General features: G+C 38.0%; 1 protein-coding gene across 1 annotated transcript in view; it reads left to right on the top strand.

Annotated features, from left to right (window-relative positions):
* Window positions 1-13,168, top strand: part of arhgap23b (Rho GTPase activating protein 23b) — a gene marked incomplete at both ends in the record, with an annotated part of 96,217 nt that overhangs the window by 16,182 nt on the left and 66,867 nt on the right.

The raw sequence follows: 13,168 nt of genomic DNA, 5'->3' as shown, positions 1-13,168 counted from the left end.
TTTATTAATAATCTTCCTGATCAGTTTCATCATTTCAGCATCCCAGAAAGCTTAGAAGAACTCAATATTGCGACAGAAAATATTAACTCTCTCTTTTCCAGCACTTTAGACACAGTTGCTCCGCTTAAAGAAGATTAAAGAAAATAGTCCAACGCCGTGGTACAATGAGCACACTCGGGCCCTTAAGAGAGCAGCCAGAAAAATGGAGCACAACTGGAAGAAAACAAAACTAGAGGTATTTTGCATTTCATGGAAAGAGAGCTCGATTGCATACAGAGAGGCCTTAAAAGCTGCTAGATCTGCTTATTTTTCAACCCTATTAGAAGAAAATAAACAAAACCCTAGGTATTTATTTGAAACAGTGGCTAAACTAACGAAAAATAAAGCTTCAAGCCCAGAAGTTTCCAAGCAGCACAGCAGTAATGACTTTATGAACTTCTTCACTTATAAGATTGATAACATCAGGGAGAAAATTATAACTATGCAACCGTCTAATACAGTATCGCATCAGGCAATGCATTGTAGTTTCCCTAAGGAAAAATTGTATTCATTCATTGCTATAGAAGATGAAGAATTTGCTAAACTTGTTAAATCATCTAAATCGACAACATGTATGTTAGACCCTATACCGACTAAGCTACTGAAAGAGATGCTTCCAGAGGTCATAGATTATGGAAGTAAAATAATGTCAAATGTTTTTGAAATAAAAAAGCCTGTTGAATTGCACTACTTGAAAAAAATAGGCATTGCATTAACCATGCTTGCATTTTAATGCATTGTATTTTTAGGGCTTGCATTTTTATGGGCTGAAATTCAACATGGTTGAATATTTAAGCTGTGAATGTATCAATTAAAAACATTTCAAACACATTTTCATTATTAAAAATTCAATAATCCATATTCACCTTTCATATTTCACTTCCAAAATATTCAAACTGTTTAAAAATACAACCTATAATATTCAACAGGCAATTTTCGGTCCATTTTATTTCGCTTTGCAAATTCGCTTCCACAAATTCAGTGGTTCAAATTCGACAGTAAATTCAACATTGACATCCAGGAACTGCAGGAAAAGCAGTAGATTGCCGAGCATACTCCCCATCTGCAGTTAGTCGATCTCACCAGCAGGAGGTGCAAAAGCGTGTGTTGTAGACAAAGACCAGCAACAGTTAGAACAAGCCATTCATTCATAAAACTCATTTACAGCAATGTAAGTGTATTTGTGATTATTATGACAGCTGTTTTATGTTAAATTCAGTGTCTTCGGTTACTTTTCCTGTGTAGCCTACATGCATCTTTCTCTACCGTGAACGAGATTAATGTTATTCCCCGATGTGGATGTACAGATCCAATGTTTATTTTTGAGGTTGACATATATTTCTCTTGGTTGTTTAGTTGCCTTAACTTTATATTGTGGCGATGTGCTGCATGCAGGCTATTAGGGTTTCCCTCAATACTTAAGGATTCTCCTGCTGGACATATAAAACGCTTAACGTAGCTTAAAGCCACACCGCGGAACTTTTGCGGGCGCTAGGGGCACTAGACCTGGAACTTTCACGTCTAGCGCCCCTAGAGGCCACAAGCGCCGCAGCACTGTCGCGAAAGTCTAGAAGACAGTATATCAGAGCCTATGGTCACGTGACGGCCGTAAAGCTTTACGTTCTCCAGGTCACATGACCTGTTCAACGACGGTCCGGCTCCTCCAAACTTACATAGGCGGTATTTCAAGAGGGCAGCCCCGCTCGGAGCATTAATAGTGTCAAACGCTGTATATTGGGCTGAGGAATCATTTAAAATAACTCGTATGCGTCAACTCTTTAGGTCACAAAGTCCACGGTGTGGCTTTAATGTAATATTTAGTGATATAAAAGACCAAACTCGCAGGCAAGCAGATGGACTCAGAATAACGTGCAAAGCTTAATGCTGAGCGTTTCCCAGTGATAGACTGGCATAAAGTTGGCTTGATGTTGGACATTCGCACATTTAGGGACCGTCTCTAAAGTGTCAAGTCAAGTCAAGTCAAGTTTATTTATATAGCGCTTTTCACAACACAGGTTGTATCAAAGCAGCTTCACAGTAATAAATTAGAACAATACATCAATGTTTGTTTCTAGTGGAACGTCTACGTTCGGTAATGCTGATCAATAGTATCGTTGATTGATTAATTAAATTAAATATCCCCAAATATCCCCAACTGAGCAAGCCAAAGGCAATAGTGGCAAGGAACCGAAAAACTCCATCAGGTGACCTAATGGAGAAAAAAAAACCTTGGGAGAACCCGGGCTCAGTCGGGGGCCAGTTCTCCTCTGGCGTTTATGAACTAGAGGTCGGATTTAACTGTAGGATTAAAAGTATTATATGAATGCCTGGCTGAAGAGATGCGTCTTTAATCTAGTTTTAAACTGGGAGAGCGAGTCTGAGCAACGAACAGTATCCGGAAGACTATTCCAGAGTTTTGGTGCTAAATGTGAAAATGCTCTCCCTCCTTTGGTGGACCTAGATATCCTAGGTATGACCAAAAGCCTCGAATTTAGTGACCTTAAAGAGCGCGATGGATTATAGGGCGATAGAAGATCCGTTAAATAGACTGGAGCTAAGCCGTTTAGGGCTTTGTAAGTCAGTAGAAATACCTTGTAATTAATACGGGACTTTATAGGTAACAAAGTGTACACGACTTTGGTATACACGTTTCTAACTTCAATAGCATTTGAATAGAACGACGTACAGTCATAAAACCAACTGTAAAGTGTTCATGTAGTGTCAGGCATAATTAAGTTAGAAAGTTGCCTTTGAAGTTAGAATTGTGTATGCCAATGTGTTATACAACTTTGGAGACGGTCCCTAAATGTGCGAATGTCCAATGTCAAGCCAATTTTACATTTAGTAATTTAGCAGACGCTTTTATCCATAGATAGGAGGACAACAATATGCAAGTGCTATGACTCTTCCCAGTTTAAGCGAATTTGCACAGCGAAATAAAATAGACCGAAAATTGCCTGTTGAATATTATAGGTTGTATTTTTAAACAGTTTGAATAATTTGGAAGTGAAATATGAACGGTGAATATGGATTATTGAATTTTTAATAATGAAAATGTGTTTGAAATGTTTTTAATTGAAATATTCACAGCTTAAATATTCAACCATGTTGAATTTCAGCCCATAAAAATGCAAGACCTAAAAATACAATGCATTAAAATGCAAGCATGGTTAATGCAATGCCTATTTTTTTCAAGTAGTGCAATTCAACAGGCTTTTTTATTTCTTAAACATTTGACATTATTTTACTTCCATAGCTCACGTCCGTAACATTGTTTCTTCCTCATAAATGTGAACACGAAAAATAAAATAAAATGAATATATTATGTTCTGTGGAGAGCTGACCCTTCTTCATCCGGTGGGTATATTACTTTTGGTTTGCACAGTGTAATTCATAGAATTACTAAAACATATTTTACCACCTAAAAGTTAAAGATTTTTTGTGTCACGTCCAGACTGTAACGCAAGTGTATTTCCCTCATATTAAATATAAAACGCATGTGTATACTGATATTTTTCTAACGTCTGGACTCCTTTATTAAGGGAGTATTAAGGAAGCTTGTTTCCGCCACAAAAAAAAAAAGAAAAAGATAATTGCGACTTTTTATCTCACAATTGCGAGTTTACATCTCGCAATTCTGACTTTATTTCTCAGAACTGTGAGATATAAAGTCAGAATTGCGTGAAATAAAGTCGCAATTGCGTGTTATAAAGTCAGAATTGCGAGATATAAAGTCAGAATTGTGTGAAATAAAGTCGCAATTGCGTGTTATAAAGTCAGAATTGCGAGATATAAAGTCAGAATTGTCTGAGTTTATAACACGCAATTGGGACTTTATATCTCACAATTGTGAGTTTATATCTCACAATTCTGAGAAAAGATGTCAGAATTGCGAGATATAAACTCACAATTGTGAGATATAAAGTCCAATTCTAAGGAAAAAAAAGACAGACTTGTTTTTTGTTTGTTATTACCTCAGAATAGATTATATCTCACAATTCTGACTTTAACACGCAATTGCGACTTTATATCATGCAATTCTGACTTTATATCTCCCAATTGCGTATTATAAAGTCAGAATTGCGTGATATAAAGTCGCAATTGTGAGAAAAAAAGTCAGAATTCTGACTTTATTTCACGCAATTCTGACTTTGTATCTCACAATTCTGACTTTATAACACGCAATTGCGACTGTCATGAGGTTGAAGGTAGATGAACCCAAAAGCAGACTGAATGCTCACACACAATTTATTGTAGACAAAACAGAGAAAACAAAACCCACGAGGGGGCAAAACAAGACGAGAGGCAAATAGCCTTGACTAAGACACGACTTGACGTTGACAAAGACTAGACAGTAACTAACAGCAAAACAATTCTCACTATACGTTAAACAGGATTCCAGACAAAGTACTCACAGAGGAATATCATAAATATAGACCAGCAACGATAAACAGTGTTTGACAATGAACCGACAAAGGACAGAGAAACACAAGGGGGTTATAAAGGGAGGCTAATAATGAACACAACAGGTGAGACCAATACGGTAATAATAACAAAACGAGGATAACAAGGGGGCGGGGTTAGAAACGAGACAACGCAAGCACATGGCCAAACAAATGGCCATGTGCTGCACATGAAAACATGGGCCTGTCATGATTCTGCCACAAGACAAGAGAAAATCAAGAACAAGATGGCAGAATAATGACAGCGACTTTATTTCCCGCAATTCTGACTTTATATCTCGCAATTCTGACTTTATTTCACGCAATTGCGACTTTATTTCACACAATTCTGAATTTATAACACGCGATTGCGACTTTATAACGCAATTCTGACTTTATATCTCGCAATTCTGAGAAATAAAGTCAGAATTGCGAGATGTAAACTCGCAATTGTGAGATAAAAAGTCGCAATTATCTTTTAAAATGTTTTATTTTGTAGCGGAAACAAGCTTCCATAGAGTATAAACAGACGTTTCAATATATTAGTATAAAACGCATTTTCTGATCATTTATATTTCAAGTTTTGACTGCAAATGTCACGTCCATAACGCTGGAATTGCCCAATAGTAATGTAAAGATGTTGTAGCATTAGCATTTTTTTTTTTTTTTCAGAAAGAGCGTAGCCTATGTTGTATGTAGGCCGATGGTTAATTTATATTCACAATACTTACTAAAATATAATTAATATCATTTTATTGCATTTGTATTAGTTGTTTGAAGAGTAAAAAAAAAATCCGTCGGTCTTAACGCAAGTTTACAACCAGCAAGTCGGTCAGACTAAAAGGGGGAAAAAAAATTATTAATTGGGTCGGTCCTAAATTGACATGGTCGGTCGGGTTACGGCAAACACAAATATTTTTAAGGATGGCCTTATTTTACTTCCATAATAGATCCTCTTCTTAATATCATTAATTCATCTTTGTCATTAGGATACGTAGCCTACCTAAAACTTTTAAAGCTGGCTATGATTAAACCGCTTGTTAAAAAAACGCAACTTGATCGTACAGAATTAGTCAATTACAGGCCGATCTCGAATCTACCTTTTCTGTCAAAGATACTAGAAAAGGCGGTATCCTGTTCCTTATTAGAAAGAAATTATATCTGCGAGGATTTTCAGTCAGGATTTAGACCGTACCATAGTACCGAGACTGCTCTCATTAGAGTTACAAATGATTTGCTCTTATCATCCGATCGTGGTTGTACAGTATCTCTCTATTAGTGTTACTCGATCTTAGTGCTGCATTTGATACTATTGACCACAACATTCTTTTAAATAGACTCAAAAAATATGTTGGCATTAGTGGAATTGCATTAACATGGTTTAAATCATACTTATCTGACCGTTATCAGTTTGTAGCAGTAAATGAAGAGATGTCTCATCGATCACAAGTTCAGTACGGCGTACCACAAGGCTCAGTACTAGGACCGTTGCTTTTCACTCTGTACATGCTACCGTTGGGAGATATCATTAGGAAGCATGGAATTAGTTTTCACTGTTATGCTGATGATACTCAGCTCTATATTTCTTCATTTCTTCAATCCAGAATCGTAATCAGCACAGGCAGGGGTCAAACACAGGAAGGCAGTCCAAACAAACAAATAAACAAACAATCAAAACAGGCAGGGGTCAGAGGCAAAAAAGTAATCCAGGGAACAGGCAAGAAATCCAAAAACCAAGAGACACGAAACCAGGGAAAACGCTTGGAAATGCAGTGCAACAACATACAAAACTTCGCAGTGAGTGAAGGGGTGAACCAGGCTTATATGAGGAGAACTAAACAAGAAGATGAGATACAGGTGAATGTGATAATGAGTGCTGATGAGTCCAGGCAGAGAATGATGGGAGATGTAGTCTGTGAGTGAACGTGAGAGTCTGGTGTGGAGTGCCCTCTGGTGGCTCTCAAGGGCACTCCAGCTGGTGACCGTTACAGCTGCACAGATTAGGTCAGCCGGAACCGGGAACACTTCCCATAAATCCTGATGTACTCGTTACATCATAAGAAGAATGGCGTCTACGCTAATATTAGTCTCTCTGTTTATCCCGAGGTTTACCGCAGTCCGCCGGATCCAGGCTGTATCCAGATCTGATGAAGGACCTGCGCCTGGATGCGTCGACAGCGCAGTCCTGAAATGTCAACTAGGCTCTTCCCTGTGAAGGCCTCCCTCCCCTCCCTTTACCTATCTACAGATAAAGCGCGGTCGGGATAATTCTGGTTCGCGTGGCCACGTGGAAGCGATAAAAATTCTGTATTATAAATTTAAAGGCCAGACAAGTAGTATGTTGAGGGTTGATTTGTAGGGAAGGACTACACATATATTCAAATGCACATACCTATATACTGAATTCGTAATGTACGTTCATCGGCGTTCTCACTAGTTCGTGTTTTTGAAGTTTGCGCAGAAAGACCTTAAGAGTTTTCTGTTAAAACGGTGTCGTGTTAGCGGCCCCTAAGTTAACCCCCTGAGGTCGGCTATCGCGCCGGCGCGATAGGCTCGTTTTTTTCCATATGAGTGCAAAAAAAAAATAAAAAAAAAATATTCATTTTTATCTTATATGCTTGTGTTATACATCAATCGATCCTGTTTAGTGTGTATTTTTTTTGTGTATGCTCATAATAAAAACAAAGTGTTGTGCTTTTCGCCAAATAAAGAAAAATAAACATGATGCGAGTTCTGCCTACTCTCCGTCAGTGAAGTCAATTCTGAAACGCGTCCGAAAATGAACTGTAACTCAGCGAATACTCAGTCAAACAGGCATACAGTCACACAGGCATGAAGCTTGAATTCTCTTCTTTTAAACGAAGTAATTTTTATAAAAAGCAAATATTCACAGTTTATGTAATATGTATGCAAAGAAAGAGATGTCAGTCGTTCTCATCTCAGCTAATTAAGTTTTAATGTGCTCCGCCCACGGAGAGCGCGCGCTATTCAAACGCAAATGTGAGGCAATCCAAACAAACCTGTGAAACGCCCACATCAGCTGGATAACACACACCGCGAGTTCACTTTCAGACTTATGTACTTTTCGATGCTGTGAGGAATAATACTATCTTGATAATAATCCTGCAAAAATTTACCTCAGAAGTTCTGGAAGTATCATTTCGAGGAGCAAACGGATCCCGCTGAGGAATTAGGTCAGTTCTGTTTGCTTTGTTCTAATCGGAATGAATGAACGCAAAGATGCGTGCTGTTGTGGAGCTACTACAGCTGCCAAAAATACTGTTTAAATATGAATCGCGTTTCTGTGTATGAATGAATGAACGAACGAACGAACGCACAGATGCGTGCTGTTGTGGAGCTACTACAGCTGGCAAAAATACTGTTTAAATATGAATCGCGTTTCTATGAATGAATGAATGCACAGATGCGCGCTGTTGTGGAGCTACTACAGCTGGCAAAAATACTGTTTTAATATGAATCGCGAATACAAAGAAAGATTACACTGGAAATATTGTTACAATTTTAAATGTTGTTGTAATTGTATAACCTTAAAAAAAAAAAAAAAAAAAAAAAAAAAATATATATATATATATATATATATATATATATATATATATATATATATATATATATATATATATATATATATATATATATATATATATATATATATAAGGATAGATGTAAACAAAATCTTAAAAGGTCATTATAAGCCTTCTCTTTAAATAATTTTATTATGCTTTATTAGTGACACATTTGGGAAGAGAATATATTCCAAATCTGAAAATACAGTATGAGAACAATTAACTGCACAATTACTAGAAATGTTTACCTTGGATATTGTACAATTTGCAAGCAAAATTTGTGGAAAAAACAACAAACCAGTTATATATTGTCCTTGCATTCTTGTGGCTCAGTCACACACCTGAATGAAAGGCTCATTACGTATGCAGCCTCATTATGCGGGCCCCATTGACTCCGCAGGTGTGAATCACGCCCACCCGCATATGGCCTTTCCAAACAAAAAGTGTTTTACAAGATTTAAATCAATGTATTGTGTTATGTGAATGATTAGGCAGGATGATTTTCACATAATTTTGAAGAAAAAATTCTAGGCAACGTCATCCATTAGTCAAAAGTCTCATTTACATATATTTAGAATGTGTTTTATGGCCTTATTTCAGAAACTTTAGTTTTTTGTTTTTGAAAAAACCATGCATAAACATTATTCTATCAAAAATACAAACATGTACATGCAAGTTGTTCACATATTATGGTAGCCCTGTTTGTGCTAAATAGAGTGAATTTACACCTTTGCCATTAATTTGTTTATAAGCAACTGAAAAAAGCACAAATGTCAGGGCATGTCAGAACATCTCAAGGACCCCAAAAACCCCTCAGACCCCAGAGGGTTAATAACTAATGATCGTTGTGACGGAAGTGAATCAATCAAACTAACTTTTGCTGGACAATAACTTTATTCTAGAGCTGCTATAAAACCAAAACAATCTCTGTTACTTTAATTTCCTATTATCAATGTAAAGCTGCTTTGGAACAATCTACATTGTTAAAAGCGCTATATAAATGAAGATGACATGACTTGACTTGACTTACTTGTTTGGATGCCTCTTTGAGGCTTATAGCTTGGGCAGTAACTGTAGGGAATAATGTCACTGACAGCCTGTATGTGACCCAAAGGGGGAGTGATTTCTTGGCATTTCAGGTTTAACATTGTACATCATTCCCCATAGCGTCATCAATGCAGTGCGAGTTCTCTTTCGAAAGGGAATGTCTAGGTTTTGACTGTAACCTCTGTTCCCTGAGAACAGGGAACGAGACACTGCGTCGTTAGCCATGCCTCAGGGATGCCTGCTGAACAGTCCCTTCAGACGAAAGTGGATGACATGTTCTCTAGGCGCCCCTTTTATACTTCCGGGTTGCGCTAGTAGTAACGCCACAGGCTATCGCCGGTCAAATTCGATTGCCGTGATTGGATAGCTTTTCAGACACCGGTTCACGTGGAGGGCATTCCCCATAGTGTCATCGACGCAGTGTCTCATTCCCTGTTCTCAGGGAACAGAGGTTACAGTCGTAACCTAGATGTTTTCTAAAAAAGACTTTATAATCCTCTCTTAACTCCACATAGCTCTGTTATGAACTGTTGTATCAGCCCTGAAACAGCTCACTGGAAGGGAACAACTGTATAGCTGCCCATTCGTTTCCAAATGGGTGCAGTTTCTGATGGGTGCATTCTCTTTTAATAGCGCATCATGAGCACTATTAAGCATTACTTTTAAGTTCTTGAAGAACCGTGAAACTACACAAAGAAATTACAAATGTAATTTATACTATGAATATACACAAAAAAGGGCATGATGAAATAAATGCATATTTATGAATATACATATATACAACAAAGGACATTAAAATAGATAAGAAAACCTGAAACAATCAGTAAACAGAGCTCAACGACCAACAACACCATGCAACAAACAAACGCATCTTACTCAGAAATAAACACAAAAGAAATATCAACACTGCGTACCTAGCTCCACTTGCCAAAGGGGTACTTAGAAAATTAAACATAAAACACTTCATCTCCACGCCATGTGGAGAAACACGAGTTGCTCTTCCTTCCGCTGCAACGTGACTACTGACTACCATACACTACTTCCTGTTAATGTAAATACACAATGTTGCATGAAAAAATGTAAAGTGACCCACATATATTTAGGCGGTCATTTACAAACTGAACACATTAATTTGGGGACTTAATTGAGAGGTGAATGTCCAACACTGTCTAGGGGGCTGACTGCCATAGCAACCTTCATGTCCCAATATCCTCTTAAGAGGGGGGTTGAGTTCCACACTCCGACAGCATCACTGAGCAGAGATTGGGACATCGGCACTGTGACGTACAATCTTTTAAACTGCTTGCTTGCCAATCTAGTCTAATAACAAAATCAGACAAACAATATGACAAACTATCACGCGAACATAAAGATATGCGGATTCCTGAGGACAAAGAGGCTGATGACGTTTAATGCAGGCACCATTATATTGTCTTGATGATGCATCACGCTATGTCACCAGACCCTTGGTCGGTCAATAGAATTGCCATAATTTCACACAAGCTTCAGTTAATGGTGCACGCTGTAAGCATTCCCATATTATCAACACCATGACTTAACGTTAAGTTCTGTCAGGACCACTATCGTCGAATACGATTGACAGTTATCATACAGTTTGGATTGGCAGTATAGTTCTGTTCTGGGCAAGAACTCCCTGCAAATCCATGCAGCCTAGCATGGATAAGAGCAGGGAGAGCAGCAATAACCCCCCTTAGGGTAAACAGAACAGGACCAGCATGAATTTATTGCAGATATCATTAATTCAAGATTTTAAAGTACAACATAATTAGAGAATTTATTCTGATTCAAGGGGAATCAGAATGCCAAATCCTGACTGACGAGAGGAGGAGCTGGGGATGGAGGAGGGTAATTAGCTCCTGAGAAATGCAATAGCTGCTGATAATACTGAAGGAGCTTATATATGTATACAGTGATAGGCGTCATATTCCTATAGGTAGACATGGATCAGCTGAGAGTCAGCTGATGCGAGCTTGACTAACTTGACCTACCAGAACTGATGCTATGCTTGATTTCCTTCAAAATGGAACTGGGTTTGTCTTGGTTAACCCTATCTAACCACCCCCCTTTGTAGAACCCAAGGTAATAGATTTAATAAATGCTGACAAAAACTTAACAGCTACACATAAAATAAGAAGTAAAATATTGAAATGATGAGTAGTCAATACAATATATAATATAGGGTATAATTTTACTCTAAAATTTAACATACATGATAGCCTGGGTTTCCCCATGCTGCCTTGAGCGCAGTGCGATTTTATTCACGCTGCTAGGCAGCCTGGATACCATGGACCAGATTTTCGCCTCAGCGAGGGGACCAATCACAGAACGGGGAGGGAGCAGCAAGACGATGACGACGTCTATGCGATACACCGAAGCAGTTTGTTTTTATCTATGGATCCAACATGGCAGCAAAGTAGTTTAGTCTTCTTCAGCCATCGTCTTCTTCCTCGTCGAATTTCTGTCGTTACGTACGTATGAGCTACGTACAGGCGCATTTGATAGACATTCGTAGCGCCCAATAAACGGCCCTGGGCATTCGTAAACCACGCCTCAAATACGAGAAAATGAACATGTGGTTCCCAGACCACGTCTCAATGAGAAAGAGGTCTGACGTTAGCCAGGCTACATACATGACACAAAATGGCAAATACAAATCCATGTTTGTTTTCCAAGATTCCACTTGTTTCTGTGAATGGCAGGGATCCATTTGCTTCCATTTTTCTGTAGCTTTCGGTTTTCTGTAAAAAGATAGCTAATTTTTCTTGTACTGTCTATCACACAACATATCTTTTTCTCATTTTAAATGTTTGTTTTTTCAAGCAGAACACTAACTCTGCCACTCAGTGGCTGTAACCACAGTGACTTCCGTCTAATGTGACCTCATGAGCATATCTTCTATTCCGATCTATATACAGGTGCTGGTCATAAAATTAGAATATCATCAAAAAGTTGATTTATTTCAAGAATTCAACTTAACAGGTGAAACTAATATATTATATAGACTCATTACATGCAAAGTGAGATATTTCAAGCCTTTATTTGTTATAATTTTGATGATTATGGCTTACAGCTTATGAAACCCATGAAATCAAAATCCCAGAAAATTAGAATATTACATGAAATCACACAGTAATTACACAGTGATACCATGGTCATTGAACCAGGTGTTGGTTCTTTTGGCAGTGTTGGCAGGTGCAAATCCTGCTGGAAAATGAAGGAAGCATCTCCATAAAGCTTGTCTGCTGAAGGAAGCATGAAGTGCTCTGGAAATGTCCTGGTAGATGGCTGCGTTGAGTGGACAGCACAGTGGACCAACACCAGCCGATGACATGGCTCCCCAAACCAACACAGACTGTGGAAACTTCACACTGGACTTCAAGCATCTTGGATTGTGTGCCTCTCCATTCTTCCTCCAGACTCTGGGACTTGGTTTCCAAATGAGATGCAAAATTTGCTCTCATCAGAAAAGAGGACTTTGATCCACTGTGCTTTATTAAATCCAGAGTCAACGCAGCCGTCTACCAGGACATGTTAAGAGCACTTCATGCTTCCTTCATTTTCCAGCAGGATTTGCACCTGCCCACACTGCCAAAAGAACCTAAACCTGGTTCAATGACCATGGTATCACTGTGTAATTACTGTGTGATTTCATGTAATATTCAAATTTTCTGGGATTTTGATTTTGTGGGTTTCGTAAGCTGTAAGCCATAATCATCAAAATTATAACAAATAAAGGTTTGAAATATCTCACTTTGCATGTAATGAGTCTATATAATATATTAGTTTCACCTGTTAAGTTGAATTCTTGAAATAAATCAACTTTTTTATGATATTCTAATTTTATGACCAGCACCTGTATATAGATTTCCCACCACAATCAGCAAAAAAAAAAGCAAAAAAAAAAAACAGATTTAATATACTTTGGGTCAGGTTTTAGAATTGTTCTTGCCACAAATTACTTTATCCATACTAGAACCATTAATTCATGGTTAACTTAAGAAGACTGCCGGCTGCCGTCGTATCATCCAAGTGGAT

The sequence above is a fragment of the Scardinius erythrophthalmus genome (genome assembly GCF_964197995.2).
Source record: "Scardinius erythrophthalmus genome assembly, chromosome: 18".
Classification (NCBI taxonomy): Eukaryota; Metazoa; Chordata; class Actinopteri; order Cypriniformes; family Leuciscidae; genus Scardinius; species Scardinius erythrophthalmus.
The sequence above is the reverse complement of the archived record's forward strand: the minus strand, read 5'-3'. Positions and strand labels throughout refer to the sequence as shown.